This window comes from Pimephales promelas, chromosome 23 (assembly GCF_988280905.1).
Source record: "Pimephales promelas chromosome 23, fPimPro1.hap1.1, whole genome shotgun sequence".
In the NCBI taxonomy this organism is placed as follows: domain Eukaryota; kingdom Metazoa; phylum Chordata; class Actinopteri; order Cypriniformes; family Leuciscidae; genus Pimephales; species Pimephales promelas.
Window position 1 is genome coordinate 10,146,555 of NC_142791.1, and position 15,478 is coordinate 10,162,032.

The window sequence follows — 15,478 nt, forward strand, 5'->3', positions numbered from 1 at the left end:
TAAGTCTCATGGCGCTCTATCAGAATCCAGAGTTTTGGGAAGATTGGAGAAACTTAATTTTTCGCCCAAAAAAAAAAAACGTAAGGGGTACCACTGTCGTTTTTTTTTTCGGGCCCAATTTTTTAGTTTCGATATCTCAGCTCTGGAAGGGGCTAGAGCCTCAATTTTTGCACTCAGGTCTAAGTCTCATGGCCCTCTATCAGAATCCAGAGTTTTAGGAAGATTGGAAAAACTTAATTTTTCGCCCAAAAAAAAAAAAACATAAGGGGTACCACTGTCATTTTTTTTTCGGGCCCAATTTTTGAGTTTCGATATCTCAGCTCTGGAAGGGGCTAGAGCCTCCATTTTTGCACTCAGGTCTAAGTCTCATGGCCCTCTATCAGAATCCAGAGTTTTGGGAAGATTGGAGAAACGTAATTTTTCGCCCAAAAAAAAAAACGAAAGGGGTACCACTGTGTTTTTTTTCGGGCCGAATTTTTGAGTTTCGATATCTCAGCTCTGGAAGGGGCTAGAGCCTCCATTTTTGCACTCAGGTCTAAGTCTCATGGCCCTCTATCAGAATCCAGAGTTTTGGGAAGATTGGAGAAACTTAATTTTTCGCCCAAAAAAAAAAAAAACGTAAGGGGTACGTACCACTGTCGTTTTTTTTTCGGGCCCAATTTTTGAGTTTCGATATCTCAGCTCTGGAAGGGGCTAGAGCCTCCATTTTTGCACTCAGGTCTAAGTCTCATGGCCCTCTATCAGAATCCAGAGTTTTGGGAAGATTGGAGAAACTTAATTTTTCGCCCAAAAAAAAAAAACGTAAGGGGTACCACTGTCGTTTTTTTTTTCGGGCCCAATTTTTGAGTTTCGATATCTCAGCTCTGGAAGGGGCTAGAGCCTCCATTTTTGCACTCAGGTCTAAGTCTCGTGGCCCTCTATCAGAATCCAGAGTTTTGGGAAGATTGGAGAAACTTAATTTTTCGCCCCAAAAAAAAAAAACGTAAGGGGTACCACTGTCGTTTTTTTTTTCGGGCCCAATTTTTGAGTTTCGATATCTCAGCTCTGGAAGGGGCTAGAGCCTCCATTTTTGCACTCAGGTCTAAGTCTCATGGCACTCTATCAGAATCCAGAGTTTTGGGAAGATTGGAGAAACTTAATTTTTCGCCCCAAAAAAAAAAACGTAAGGGGTACCACTGTCGTTTTTTTTTCGGGCCGAATTTTTGAGTTTCGATATCTCAGCTCTGGAAGGGGCTAGAGCCTCCATTTTTGCACTCAGGTCTAAGTCTCATGGCCCTCTATCAGAATCCAGAGTTTTGGGAAGATTGGAGAAACTTAATTTTTCGCCCAAAAAAAAAAAACGTAAGGGGTACCACTGTCGTTTTTTTTTCGGGCCGAATTTTTGAGTTTCGATATCTCAGCTCTGGAAGGGGCTAGAGCCTCCATTTTTGCACTCAGGTCTAAGTCTCATGGCCCTCTATCAGAATCCTTTTTTTTTTTGAAGATTGGAAAAACTTAATTTTTCGCCCAAAAAAAAAAAAAAACGTAAGGGGTACCACTGTCGTTTTTTTTTCGGGCCCAATTTTTGAGTTTCGATATCTCAGCTCTGGAAGGGGCTAGAGCCTCCATTTTTGCACTCAGGTCTAAGTCTCATGGCGCTCTATCAGAATCCAGAGTTTTGGGAAGATTGGAGAAACTTAATTTTTCGCCCAAAAAAAAAAAACGTAAGGGGTACCACTGTCGTTTTTTTTTTCGGGCCCAATTTTTTAGTTTCGATATCTCAGCTCTGGAAGGGGCTAGAGCCTCAATTTTTGCACTCAGGTCTAAGTCTCATGGCCCTCTATCAGAATCCAGAGTTTTAGGAAGATTGGAAAAACTTAATTTTTCGCCCAAAAAAAAAAAACATAAGGGGTACCACTGTCATTTTTTTTTCGGGCCCAATTTTTGAGTTTCGATATCTCAGCTCTGGAAGGGGCTAGAGCCTCCATTTTTGCACTCAGGTCTAAGTCTCATGGCCCTCTATCAGAATCCAGAGTTTTGGGAAGATTGGAGAAACGTAATTTTTCGCCCAAAAAAAAAAAACGAAAGGGGTACCACTGTGTTTTTTTTCGGGCCGAATTTTTGAGTTTCGATATCTCAGCTCTGGAAGGGGCTAGAGCCTCCATTTTTGCACTCAGGTCTAAGTCTCATGGCCCTCTATCAGAATCCAGAGTTTTGGGAAGATTGGAGAAACTTAATTTTTCGCCCCAAAAAAAAAAAAACGTAAGGGGTACGTACCACTGTCGTTTTTTTTTCGGGCCCAATTTTTGAGTTTCGATATCTCAGCTCTGGAAGGGGCTAGAGCCTCCATTTTTGCACTCAGGTCTAAGTCTCATGGCCCTCTATCAGAATCCAGAGTTTTGGGAAGATTGGAGAAACTTAATTTTTCGCCCAAAAAAAAAAACGTAAGGGGTACCACTGTCGTTTTTTTTTTCGGGCCCAATTTTTGAGTTTCGATATCTCAGCTCTGGAAGGGGCTAGAGCCTCCATTTTTGCACTCAGGTCTAAGTCTCGTGGCCCTCTATCAGAATCCAGAGTTTTGGGAAGATTGGAGAAACTTAATTTTTCGCCCCAAAAAAAAAAAACGTAAGGGGTACCACTGTCGTTTTTTTTTTCGGGCCCAATTTTTGAGTTTCGATATCTCAGCTCTGGAAGGGGCTAGAGCCTCCATTTTTGCACTCAGGTCTAAGTCTCATGGCCCTCTATCAGAATCCAGAGTTTTGGGAAGATTGGAGAAACTTAATTTTTCGCCCCCAAAAAAAAAACGTAAGGGGTACCACTGTCGTTTTTTTTTCGGGCCGAATTTTTGAGTTTCGATATCTCAGCTCTGGAAGGGGCTAGAGCCTCCATTTTTGCACTCAGGTCTAAGTCTCATGGCCCTCTATCAGAATCCAGAGTTTTGGGAAGATTGGAGAAACTTAATTTTTCGCCCAAAAAAAAAAAACGTAAGGGGTACCACTGTCGTTTTTTTTTCGGGCCGAATTTTTGAGTTTCGATATCTCAGCTCTGGAAGGGGCTAGAGCCTCCATTTTTGCACTCAGGTCTAAGTCTCATGGCCCTCTATCAGAATCCTTTTTTTTTTTGAAGATTGGAAAAACTTAATTTTTCGCCCAAAAAAAAAAAAAAACGTAAGGGGTACCACTGTCGTTTTTTTTTCGGGCCCAATTTTTGAGTTTCGATATCTCAGCTCTGGAAGGGGCTAGAGCCTCCATTTTTGCACTCAGGTCTAAGTCTCATGGCCCTCTATCAGAATCCAGAGTTTTGGGAAGATTGGAGAAACTTAATTTTTCGCCCAAAAAAAAAAACGTAAGGGGTACCACTGTCGTTTTTTTTTTTGGGCCGAATTTTTGAGTTTCGATATCTCAGCTCTGGAAGGGGCTAGAGCCTCAATTTTTGCACTCAGGTCTAAGTCTCATGGCCCTCTATCAGAATCCAGAGTTTTGGAAAGATTGGAGAAACTTAATTTTTCGCCCAAAAAAAAAAAACGTAAGGGGTACCACTGTCGTTTTTTTTTTCGGGCCCAATTTTTGAGTTTCGATATCTCAGCTCTGGAAGGGGCTAGAGCCTCCATTTTTGCACTCAGGTCTAAGTCTCATGGCCCTCTATCAGAATCCAGAGTTTTGGGAAGATTGGAGAAACTTAATTTTTCGCCCAAAAAAAAAAAACTTAAGGGGTACCACTGTGGTTTTTTTTCGGGCCCAATTTTTGAGTTTCGATATCTCAGCTCTGGAAGGGGCTAGAGCCTCCATTTTTGCACTCAGGTCTAAGTCTAATGGCCCTCTATCAGAATCCAGAGTTTTGGGAAGATTGGAGAAACTTAATTTTTCGCCCAAAAAAAAAACCGTAAGGGGTACCACTGTCGTTTTTTTTTTTTGGGCCGAATTTTTGAGTTTCGATATCTCAGCTCTGGAAGGGGCTAGAGCCTCAATTTTTGCACTCAGGTCTAAGTCTCATGGCCCTCTATCAGAATCCAGAGTTTTGGGAAGATTGGAGAAACTTAATTTTTCGCCCAAAAAAAAAAAAACGTAAGGGGTACCACTGTCGTTTTTTTTTTCGGGCCGAATTTTTGAGTTTCGATATCTCAGCTCTGGAAGGGGATAGAGCCTCCATTTTTGCACTCAGGTCTAAGTCTCATGGCCCTCTATCAGAATCCAGAGTTTTGGGAAGATTGGAGAAACTTAATTTTTCGCCCAAAAAAAAAAAACGTAAGGGGTACCACTGTCGTTTTTTTTTCGGGCCCAATTTTTGAGTTTCGATATCTCAGCTCTGGAAGGGGCTAGAGCCTCCATTTTTGCACTCAGGTCTAAGTCTCATGGCCCTCTATCAGAATCCAGAGTTTTGGGAAGATTGGAGAAACTTAATTTTTCGCCCAAAAAAAAAAACGTAAGGGGTACCACTGTCGTTTTTTTTTTTTGGGCCGAATTTTTGAGTTTCGATATCTCAGCTCTGGAAGGGGCTAGAGCCTCAATTTTTGCACTCAGGTCTAAGTCTCATGGCCCTCTATCAGAATCCAGAGTTTTGGGAAGATTGGAGAAACTTAATTTTTCGCCCAAAAAAAAAAAAAAACGTAAGGGGTACCACTGTCGTTTTTTTTTTCGGGCCGAATTTTTGAGTTTCGATATCTCAGCTCTGGAAGGGGTTAGAGCCTCCATTTTTGCACTCAGGTCTAAGTCTCATGGCCCTCTATCAGAATCCAGAGTTTTGGGAAGATTGGAGAAACTTAATTTTTCGCCCAAAAAAAAAAAACGTAAGGGGTACCACTGTCGTTTTTTTTTCGGGCCCAATTTTTGAGTTTCGATATCTCAGCTCTGGAAGGGGCTAGAGCCTCCATTTTTGCACTCAGGTCTAAGTCTCATGGCCCTCTATCAGAATCCAGAGTTTTGGGAAGATTGGAGAAACTTAATTTTTCGCCCAAATAAAAAAAAAACGTAAGGGGTACCACTGTCGTTTTTTTTCGGGCCGAATTTTTGAGTTTCGATATCTCAGCTCTGGAAGGGGCTAGAGCCTCCATTTTTGCACTCAGGTCTAAGTCTCATGGCCCTCTATCAGAATCCAGAGTTTTGGGAAGATTGGAGAAACTTAATTTTTCGCCCAAAAAAAAACAAAAAACGTAAGGGGTACCACTGTCGTTTTTTTTTCGGGCCCAATTTTTGAGTTTCGATATCTCAGCTCTAGAAGGGGCTAGAGCCTCCATTTTTGCACTCAGGTCTAAGTCTCATGGCCCTCTATCAGAATCCAGAGTTTTTGGGAAGATTGGAGAAACTTAATTTTTCGCCCAAAAAAAAAAAAAACGTAAGGGGTACCACTGTCGTTTTTTTTTTCGGGCCCAATTTTTGAGTTTCGATATCTCAGCTCTGGAAGGGGCTAGAGCCTCCATTTTTGCACTCAGGTCTAAGTCTCATGGCCCTCTATCAGAATCCAGAGTTTTGGGAAGATTGGAGAAACTTAATTTTTCGCCCAAAAAAAAAAACCGTAAGGGGTACCACTGTCGTTTTTTTTTCGGGCCCAATTTTTGAGTTTCGATATCTCAGCTCTGGAAGGGGCTAGAGCCTCCATTTTTGCACTCAGGTCTAAGTCTCATGGCCCTCTATCAGAATCCAGAGTTTTGGGAAGATTGGAGAAACTTAATTTTTCGCCCAAAAAAAAAAAACATAAGGGGTACCACTGTCGTTTTTTTTTCGGGCCCAATTTTTGAGTTTCGATATCTCAGCTCTGGAAGGGGCTAGAGCCTCCATTTTTGCACTCAGGTCTAAGTCTCATGGCCCTCTATCAGAATCCAGAGTTTTGGGAAGATTGGAAAAACTTAATTTTTCGCCCAAAAAAAAAAAACGTAAGGGGTACCACTGTCGTTTTTTTTTCGGGCCCAATTTTTGAGTTTCGATATCTCAGCTCTGGAAGGGGCTAGAGCCTCCATTTTTGCACTCAGGTCTAAGTCTCATGGCCCTCTATCAGAATCCAGAGTTTTGGGAAGATTGGAGAAACTTAATTTTTCGCCCAAAAAAAACAAAAAACGTAAGGGGTACCACTGTCGTTTTTTTTTCGGGCCCAATTTTTGAGTTTCGATATCTCAGCTCTGGAAGGGGCTAGAGCCTCCATTTTTGCACTCAGGTCTAAGTCTCATGGCCCTCTATCAGAATCCAGAGTTTTGGGAAGATTGGAGAAACTTAATTTTTCGCCCAAAAAAAAAAAAAACGTAAGGGGTACCACTGTCGTTTTTTTTTCGGGCCCAATTTTTGAGTTTCGATATCTCAGCTCTGGAAGGGGCTAGAGCCTCCATTTTTGCACTCAGGTCTAAGTCTCATGGCCCTCTATCAGAATCCAGAGTTTTGGGAAGATTGGAGAAACTTAATTTTTCGCCCAAAAAAAAAAAACGTAAGGGGTACCACTGTCGTTTTTTTTTCGGGCCCAATTTTTGAGTTTCGATATCTCAGCTCTGGAAGGGGCTAGAGCCTCCATTTTTGCACTCAGGTCTAAGTCTCATGGCCCTCTATCAGAATCCAGAGTTTTGGGAAGATTGGAGAAACTTAATTTTTCGCCCAAAAAAAAAAAAAACATAAGGGGTACCACTGTCGTTTTTTTTTTCGGGCCCAATTTTTGAGTTTCGATATCTCAGCTCTGGAAGGGGCTAGAGCCTCCATTTTTGCACTCAGGTCTAAGTCTCATGGCCCTCTATCAGAATCCAGAGTTTTGGGAAGATTAGAAAAACTTAATTTTTCGCCCAAAAAAAAAAAAACATAAGGGGTACCACTGTCATTTTTTTTTCGGGCCGAATTTTTGAGTTTCGATATCTCAGCTCTGGAAGGGGCTAGAGCCTCCATTTTTGCACTCAGGTCTAAGTCTCATGGCCCTCTATCAGAATCCAGAGTTTTGGGAAGATTGGAAAAACTTAATTTTTCGCCCAAAAAAAAAAAACGTAAGGGGTACCACTGTCGTTTTTTTTTCGGGCCGAATTTTTGAGTTTCGATATCTCAGCTCTGGAAGGGGCTAGAGCCTCCATTTTTGCACTCAGGTCTAAGTCTCATGGCCCTCTATCAGAATCCTTTTTTTTTTGAAGATTGGAAAAACTTAATTTTTCGCCCAAAAAAAAAAAAAAACGTAAGGGGTACCACTGTCGTTTTTTTTTTCGGGCCCAATTTTTGAGTTTCGATATCTCAGCTCTGGAAGGGGCTAGACTAGAGCCTCAATTTTTGCACTCAGGTCTAAGTCTCATGGCCCTCTATCAGAATCCAGAGTTTTGGGAAGATTGGAGAAACTTAATTTTTCGCCCAAAAAAAAAAACGTAAGGGGTACCACTGTCGTTTTTTTTTCGGGCCCAATTTTTGAGTTTCGATATCTCAGCTCTGGAAGGGGCTAGAGCCTCCATTTTTGCACTCAGGTCTAAGTCTCATGGCCCTCTATCAGAATCCAGAGTTTTGGGAAGATTGGAGAAACTTAATTTTTCGCCCCAAAAAAAAAAAACGTAAGGGGTACCACTGTCGTTTTTTTTTTCGGGCCGAATTTTTGAGTTTCGATATCTCAGCTCTGGAAGGGGCTGGAGCCTCCATTTTTGCACTCAGGTCTAAGTCTCATGGCCCTATATCAGAATCCAGAGTTTTGGGAAGATTGGAGAAACTTAATTTTTCGCCCAAAAAAAAAAAAACGTAAGGGGTACCACTGTCGTTTTTTTTTCGGGCCCAATTTTTGAGTTTCGATATCTCAGCTCTGGAAGGGGCTAGAGCCTCCATTTTTGCACTCAGGTCTAAGTCTCATGGCCCTTTATCAGAATCCAGAGTTTTGGGAAGATTGGAGAAACTTAATTTTTCGCCCCAAAAAAAAAAACGTAAGGGGTACCACTGTCGTTTTTTTTTCGGGCCGAATTTTTGAGTTTCGATATCTCAGCTCTGGAAGGGGCTGGAGCCTCCATTTTTGCACTCAGGTCTAAGTCTCATGGCCCTCTATCAGAATCCAGAGTTTTGGGAAGATTGGAGAAACTTAATTTTTCGCCCAAAAAAAAAAACGTAAGGGGTACCACTGTCGTTTTTTTTTTCGGGCCGAATTTTTGAGTTTCGATATCTCAGCTCTGGAAGGGGCTAGAGCCTCCATTTTTGCACTCAGGTCTAAGTCTCATGGCCCTCTATCAGAATCCAGAGTTTTGGGAAGATTGGAGAAACTTAATTTTTCGCCCAAAAAAAAAAAACGTAAGGGGTACCACTGTCGGTTTTTTTTTTCGGGCCCAATTTTTGAGTTTCGATATCTCAGCTCTGGAAGGGGCTACAGCCTCCATTTTTGCACTCAGGTCTAAGTCTCATGGCCCTCTATCAGAATCCAGAGTTTTGGGAAGATTGGAAAAACTTAATTTTTCGCCCAAAAAAAAAAAACGTAAGGGGTACCACTGTCGTTTTTTTTTCGGGCCCAATTTTTGAGTTTCGATATCTCAGCTCTGGAAGGGGCTAGAGCCTCCATTTTTGCACTCAGGTCTAAGTCTCATGGCCCTCTATCAGAATCCAGAGTTTTGGGAAGATTGGAGAAACTTAATTTTTCGCCCAAAAAAAAAAAACGTAAGGGGTACCACTGTCGTTTTTTTTTTTCGGGCCCAATTTTTGAGTTTCGATATCTCAGCTCTGGAAGGGGCTAGAGCCTCCATTTTTGCACTCAGGTCTAAGTCTCATGGCCCTCTATCAGAATCCAGAGTTTTGGGAAGATTGGAGAAACTTAATTTTTCGCCCAAAAAAAAAAAACGTAAGGGGTACCACTGTCGTTTTTTTTTTCGGGCCGAATTTTTGAGTTTCGATATCTCAGCTCTGGAAGGGGCTAGAGCCTCCATTTTTGCACTCAGGTCTAAGTCTCATGGCCCTCTATCAGAATCCAGAGTTTTGGGAAGATTGGAGAAACTTAATTTTTCGCCCCAAAAAAAAAACGTAAGGGGTACCACTGTCGTTTTTTTTTTCGGGCCGAATTTTTGAGTTTCGATATCTCAGCTCTGGAAGGGGCTAGAGCCTCCATTTTTGCACTCAGGTCTAAGTCTCATGGCCCTCTATCAGAATCCAGAGTTTTGGGAAGATTGGAGAAACTTAATTTTTCGCCCAAAAAAAAAAAACGTAAGGGGTACCACTGTCGTTTTTTTTTTCGGGCCCAATTTTTGAGTTTTGATATCTCAGCTCTGGAAGGGGCTAGAGCCTCCATTTTTGCACTCAGGTCTAAGTCTCATGGCCCTCTATCAGAATCCAGAGTTTTGGGAAGATTGGAGAAACTTAATTTTTCGCCCAAAAAAAAAAAAAACGTAAGGGGTACCACTGTCGTTTTTTTTTCGGGCCCAATTTTTGAGTTTCGATATCTCAGCTCTGGAAGGGGCTAGAGCCTCCATTTTTGCACTCAGGTCTAAGTCTCATGGCCCTCTATCAGAATCCAGAGTTTTGGGAAGATTGGAAAAACTTAATTTTTCGCCCCAAAAAAAAAACATAAGGGGTACCACTGTCGTTTTTTTTTTCGGGCCGAATTTTTGAGTTTCGATATCTCAGCTCTGGAAGGGGCTAGAGCCTCCATTTTTGCACTCAGGTCTAAGTCTCATGGCCCTCTATCAGAATCCAGAGTTTTGGGAAGATTGGAGAAACTTAATTTTTCGCCCAAAAAAAAAAAAAAACGTAAGGGGTACCACTGTCGGTTTTTTTTTTCGGGCCCAATTTTTGAGTTTCGATATCTCAGCTCTGGAAGGGGCTAGAGCCTCCATTTTTGCACTCAGGTCTAAGTCTCATGGCCCTCTATCAGAATCCAGAGTTTTGGGAAGATTGGAGAAACTTAATTTTTCGCCCAAAAAAAAAAACGTAAGGGGTACCACTGTCGTTTTTTTTTCCGGGCCCAATTTTTGAGTTTCGATATCTCAGCTCTGGAAGGGGCTAGAGCCTCCATTTTTGCACTCAGGTCTAAGTCTCATGGCCCTCTATCAGAATCCAGAGTTTTGGGAAGATTGGAGAAACTTAATTTTTCGCCCAAAAAAAAAAAAACGTAAGGGGTACCACTGTCGTTTTTTTTTCGGGCCGAATTTTTGAGTTTCGATATCTCAGCTCTGGAAGGGGCTAGAGCCTCCATTTTTGCACTCAGGTCTAAGTCTCATGGCCCTCTATCAGAATCCAGAGTTTTGGGAAGATTGGAGAAACTTAATTTTTCGCCCCAAAAAAAAAAAACGTAAGGGGTACCACTGTCGTTTTTTTTTTCGGGCCGAATTTTTGAGTTTCGATATCTCAGCTCTGGAAGGGGCTAGAGCCTCCATTTTTGCACTCAGGTCTAAGTCTCATGGCCCTCTATCAGAATCCAGAGTTTTGGGAAGATTGGAGAAACTTAATTTTTCGCCCCAAAAAAAAAACGTAAGGGGTACCACTGTCGTTTTTTTTTTCGGGCCCAATTTTTGAGTTTCGATATCTCAGCTCTGGAAGGGGCTAGAGCCTCCATTTTTGCACTCAGGTCTAAGTCTCATGGCCCTCTATCAGAATCCAGAGTTTTGGGAAGATTGGAGAAACTTAATTTTTCGCCCAAAAAAAAAAAACGTAAGGGGTACCACTGTCGTTTTTTTTTCGGGCCCAATTTTTGAGTTTCGATATCTCAGCTCTGGAAGGGGCTAGAGCCTCCATTTTTGCACTCAGGTCTAAGTCTCATGGCCCTCTATCAGAATCCAGAGTTTTGGGAAGATTGGAGAAACTTAATTTTTCGCCCAAAAAAAAAAAAACGTAAGGGGTACCACTGTCGGTTTTTTTTTTCGGGCCCAATTTTTGAGTTTCGATATCTCAGCTCTGGAAGGGGCTAGAGCCTCCATTTTTGCACTCAGGTCTAAGTCTCATGGCCCTCTATCAGAATCCAGAGTTTTGGGAAGATTGGAGAAACTTAATTTTTCGCCCAAAAAAAAAAACCGTAAGGGGTACCACTGTCGTTTTTTTTTCGGGCCGAATTTTTGAGTTTCGATATCTCAGCTCTGGAAGGGGCTAGAGCCTCCATTTTTGCACTCAGGTCTAAGTCTCATGGCCCTCTATCAGAATCCAGAGTTTTGGGAAGATTGGAGAAACTTAATTTTTCGCCCCAAAAAAAAAAACGTAAGGGGTACCACTGTCGTTTTTTTTTTCGGGCGGAATTTTTGAGTTTCGATATCTCAGCTCTGGAAGGGGCTAGAGCCTCCATTTTTGCACTCAGGTCTAAGTCTCATGGCCCTCTATCAGAATCCAGAGTTTTGGGAAGATTGGAGAAACTTAATTTTTCGCCCCAAAAAAAAAAACGTAAGGGGTACCACTGTCGTTTTTTTTTTCGGGCCCAATTTTTGAGTTTCGATATCTCAGCTCTGGAAGGGGCTAGAGCCTCCATTTTTGCACTCAGGTCTAAGTCTCATGGCCCTCTATCAGAATCCAGAGTTTTGGGAAGATTGGAGAAACTTAATTTTTCGCCCAAAAAAAAAAAACGTAAGGGGTACCACTGTCGTTTTTTTTTCGGGCCCAATTTTTGAGTTTCGATATCTCAGCTCTGGAAGGGGCTAGAGCCTCCATTTTTGCACTCAGGTCTAAGTCTCATGGCCCTCTATCAGAATCCAGAGTTTTGGGAAGATTGGAAAAACTTAATTTTTCGCCCAAAAAAAAAAAACGTAAGGGGTACCACTGTCGTTTTTTTTTCGGACCCAATTTTTGAGTTTCGATATCTCAGCTCTGGAAGGGGCTAGAGCCTCCATTTTTGCACTCAGGTCTAAGTCTCATGGCCCTCTATCAGAATCCAGAGTTTTGGGAAGATTGGAGAAACTTAATTTTTCGCCCCAAAAAAAAAAACGTAAGGGGTACCACTGTCGTTTTTTTTTCGGGCCCAATTTTTGAGTTTCGATATCTCAGCTCTGGAAGGGGCTAGAGCCTCCATTTTTGCACTCAGGTCTAAGTCTCATGGCCCTCTATCAGAATCCAGAGTTTTGGGAAGATTGGAGAAACTTAATTTTTCGCCCAAAAAAAAAAAAAAAAACGTAAGGGGTACCACTGTCGTTTTTTTTTCGGGCCCAATTTTTGAGTTTCGATATCTCAGCTCTGGAAGGGGCTAGAGCCTCCATTTTTGCACTCAGGTCTAAGTCTCATGGCCCTCTATCAGAATCCAGAGTTTTGGGAAGATTGGAAAAACTTAATTTTTCGCCCAAAAAAAAAAAACGTAAGGGGTACCACTGTCGTTTTTTTTTCGGACCCAATTTTTGAGTTTCGATATCTCAGCTCTGGAAGGGGCTAGAGCCTCCATTTTTGCACTCAGGTCTAAGTCTCATGGCCCTCTATCAGAATCCAGAGTTTTGGGAAGATTGGAGAAACTTAATTTTTCGCCCAAAAAAAAAAACGTAAGGGGTACCACTGTCGGTTTTTTTTCGGGCCCAATTTTTGAGTTTCGATATCTCAGCTCTGGAAGGGGCTAGAGCCTCCATTTTTGCACTCAGGTCTAAGTCTCATGGCCCTCTATCAGAATCCAGAGTTTTGGGAAGATTGGAAAAACTTAATTTTTCGCCCAAAAAAAAAAAACGTAAGGGGTACCACTGTCGTTTTTTTTTCGGGCCCAATTTTTGAGTTTCGATATCTCAGCTCTGGAAGGGGCTAGAGCCTCCATTTTTGCACTCAGGTCTAAGTCTCATGGCCCTCTATCAGAATCCAGAGTTTTGGGAAGATTGGAGAAACTTAATTTTTCGCCCAAAAAAAAAAAAAAACGTAAGGGGTACCACTGTCGTTTTTTTTTCTGGCCCAATTTTTGAGTTTCGATATCTCAGCTCTGGAAGGGGCTAGAGCCTCCATTTTTGCACTCAGGTCTAAGTCTCATGGCCCTCTATCAGAATCCAGAGTTTTGGGAAGATTGGAGAAACTTAATTTTTCGCCCAAAAAAAAAAACGTAAGGGGTACCACTGTCGTTTTTTTTTCGGGCCGAATTTTTGAGTTTCGATATCTCAGCTCTGGAAGGGGCTAGAGCCTCCATTTTTGCACTCAGGTCTAAGTCTCATGGCCCTCTATCAGAATCCAGAGTTTTGGGAAGATTGGAGAAACTTAATTTTTCGCCCAAAAAAAAAAAACGTAAGGGGTACCACTGTCGTTTTTTTTTTCGGGCCGAATTTTTGAGTTTCGATATCTCAGCTCTGGAAGGGGCTAGAGCCTCCATTTTTGCACTCAGGTCTAAGTCTCATGGCCCTCTATCAGAATCCAGAGTTTTGGGAAGATTGGAAAAACTTAATTTTTCGCCCAAAAAAAAAAAAACATAAGGGGTACCACTGTCGTTTTTTTTTTCGGGCCCAATTTTTGAGTTTCGATATCTCAGCTCTGGAAGGGGCTAGAGCCTCCATTTTTGCACTCAGGTCTAAGTCTCATGGCCCTCTATCAGAATCCAGAGTTTTGGGAAGATTGGAGAAACTTAATTTTTCGCCCAAAAAAAAAAACGTAAGGGGTACCACTGTCGTTTTTTTTCGGGCCCAATTTTTGAGTTTCGATATCTCAGCTCTGGAAGGGGCTAGAGCCTCCATTTTTGCACTCAGGTCTAAGTCTCATGGCCCTCTATCAGAATCCAGAGTTTTGGGAAGATTGGAGAAACTTAATTTTTCGCCCAAAAAAAAAAAACGTAAGGGGTACCACTGTCGTTTTTTTTTCGGGCCGAATTTTTGAGTTTCGATATCTCAGCTCTGGAAGGGGCTAGAGCCTCCATTTTTGCACTCAGGTCTAAGTCTCATGGCCCTCTATCAGAATCCAGAGTTTTGGGAAGATTGGAGAAACTTAATTTTTCGCCCCAAAAAAAAAAAACGTAAGGGGTACCACTGTCGTTTTTTTTTTCGGGCCGAATTTTTGAGTTTCGATATCTCAGCTCTGGAAGGGGCTGGAGCCTCCATTTTTGCACTCAGGTCTAAGTCTCATGGCCCTATATCAGAATCCAGAGTTTTGGGAAGATTGGAGAAACTTAATTTTTCGCCCAAAAAAAAAAAAACGTAAGGGGTACCACTGTCGTTTTTTTTTCGGGCCCAATTTTTGAGTTTCGATATCTCAGCTCTGGAAGGGGCTAGAGCCTCCATTTTTGCACTCAGGTCTAAGTCTCATGGCCCTTTATCAGAATCCAGAGTTTTGGGAAGATTGGAGAAACTTAATTTTTCGCCCCAAAAAAAAAAACGTAAGGGGTACCACTGTCGTTTTTTTTTCGGGCCGAATTTTTGAGTTTCGATATCTCAGCTCTGGAAGGGGCTGGAGCCTCCATTTTTGCACTCAGGTCTAAGTCTCATGGCCCTCTATCAGAATCCAGAGTTTTGGGAAGATTGGAGAAACTTAATTTTTCGCCCAAAAAAAAAAACGTAAGGGGTACCACTGTCGTTTTTTTTTTCGGGCCGAATTTTTGAGTTTCGATATCTCAGCTCTGGAAGGGGCTAGAGCCTCCATTTTTGCACTCAGGTCTAAGTCTCATGGCCCTCTATCAGAATCCAGAGTTTTGGGAAGATTGGAGAAACTTAATTTTTCGCCCAAAAAAAAAAAACGTAAGGGGTACCACTGTCGGTTTTTTTTTTCGGGCCCAATTTTTGAGTTTCGATATCTCAGCTCTGGAAGGGGCTACAGCCTCCATTTTTGCACTCAGGTCTAAGTCTCATGGCCCTCTATCAGAATCCAGAGTTTTGGGAAGATTGGAAAAACTTAATTTTTCGCCCAAAAAAAAAAACGTAAGGGGTACCACTGTCGTTTTTTTTTCGGGCCCAATTTTTGAGTTTCGATATCTCAGCTCTGGAAGGGGCTAGAGCCTCCATTTTTGCACTCAGGTCTAAGTCTCATGGCCCTCTATCAGAATCCAGAGTTTTGGGAAGATTGGAGAAACTTAATTTTTCGCCCAAAAAAAAAAAAACGTAAGGGGTACCACTGTCGTTTTTTTTTTTCGGGCCCAATTTTTGAGTTTCGATATCTCAGCTCTGGAAGGGGCTAGAGCCTCCATTTTTGCACTCAGGTCTAAGTCTCATGGCCCTCTATCAGAATCCAGAGTTTTGGGAAGATTGGAGAAACTTAATTTTTCGCCCAAAAAAAAAAAACGTAAGGGGTACCACTGTCGTTTTTTTTTTTCGGGCCCAATTTTTGAGTTTCGATATCTCAGCTCTGGAAGGGGCTAGAGCCTCCATTTTTGCACTCAGGTCTAAGTCTCATGGCCCTTTATCAGAATCCAGAGTTTTGGGAAGATTGGAGAAACTTAATTTTTCGCCCCAAAAAAAAAAACGTAAGGGGTACCACTGTCGTTTTTTTTTCGGGCCGAATTTTTGAGTTTCGATATCTCAGCTCTGGAAGGGGCTGGAGCCTCCATTTTTGCACTCAGGTCTAAGTCTCATGGCCCTCTATCAGAATCCAGAGTTTTGGGAAGATTGGAGAAACTTAATTTTTCGCCCAAAAAAAAAAACGTAAGGGGTACCACTGTCGTTTTTTTTTTCGGGCCGAATTTTTGAGTTTCGATATCTCAGCTCTGGAAGGGGCTAGAGCCTCCATTT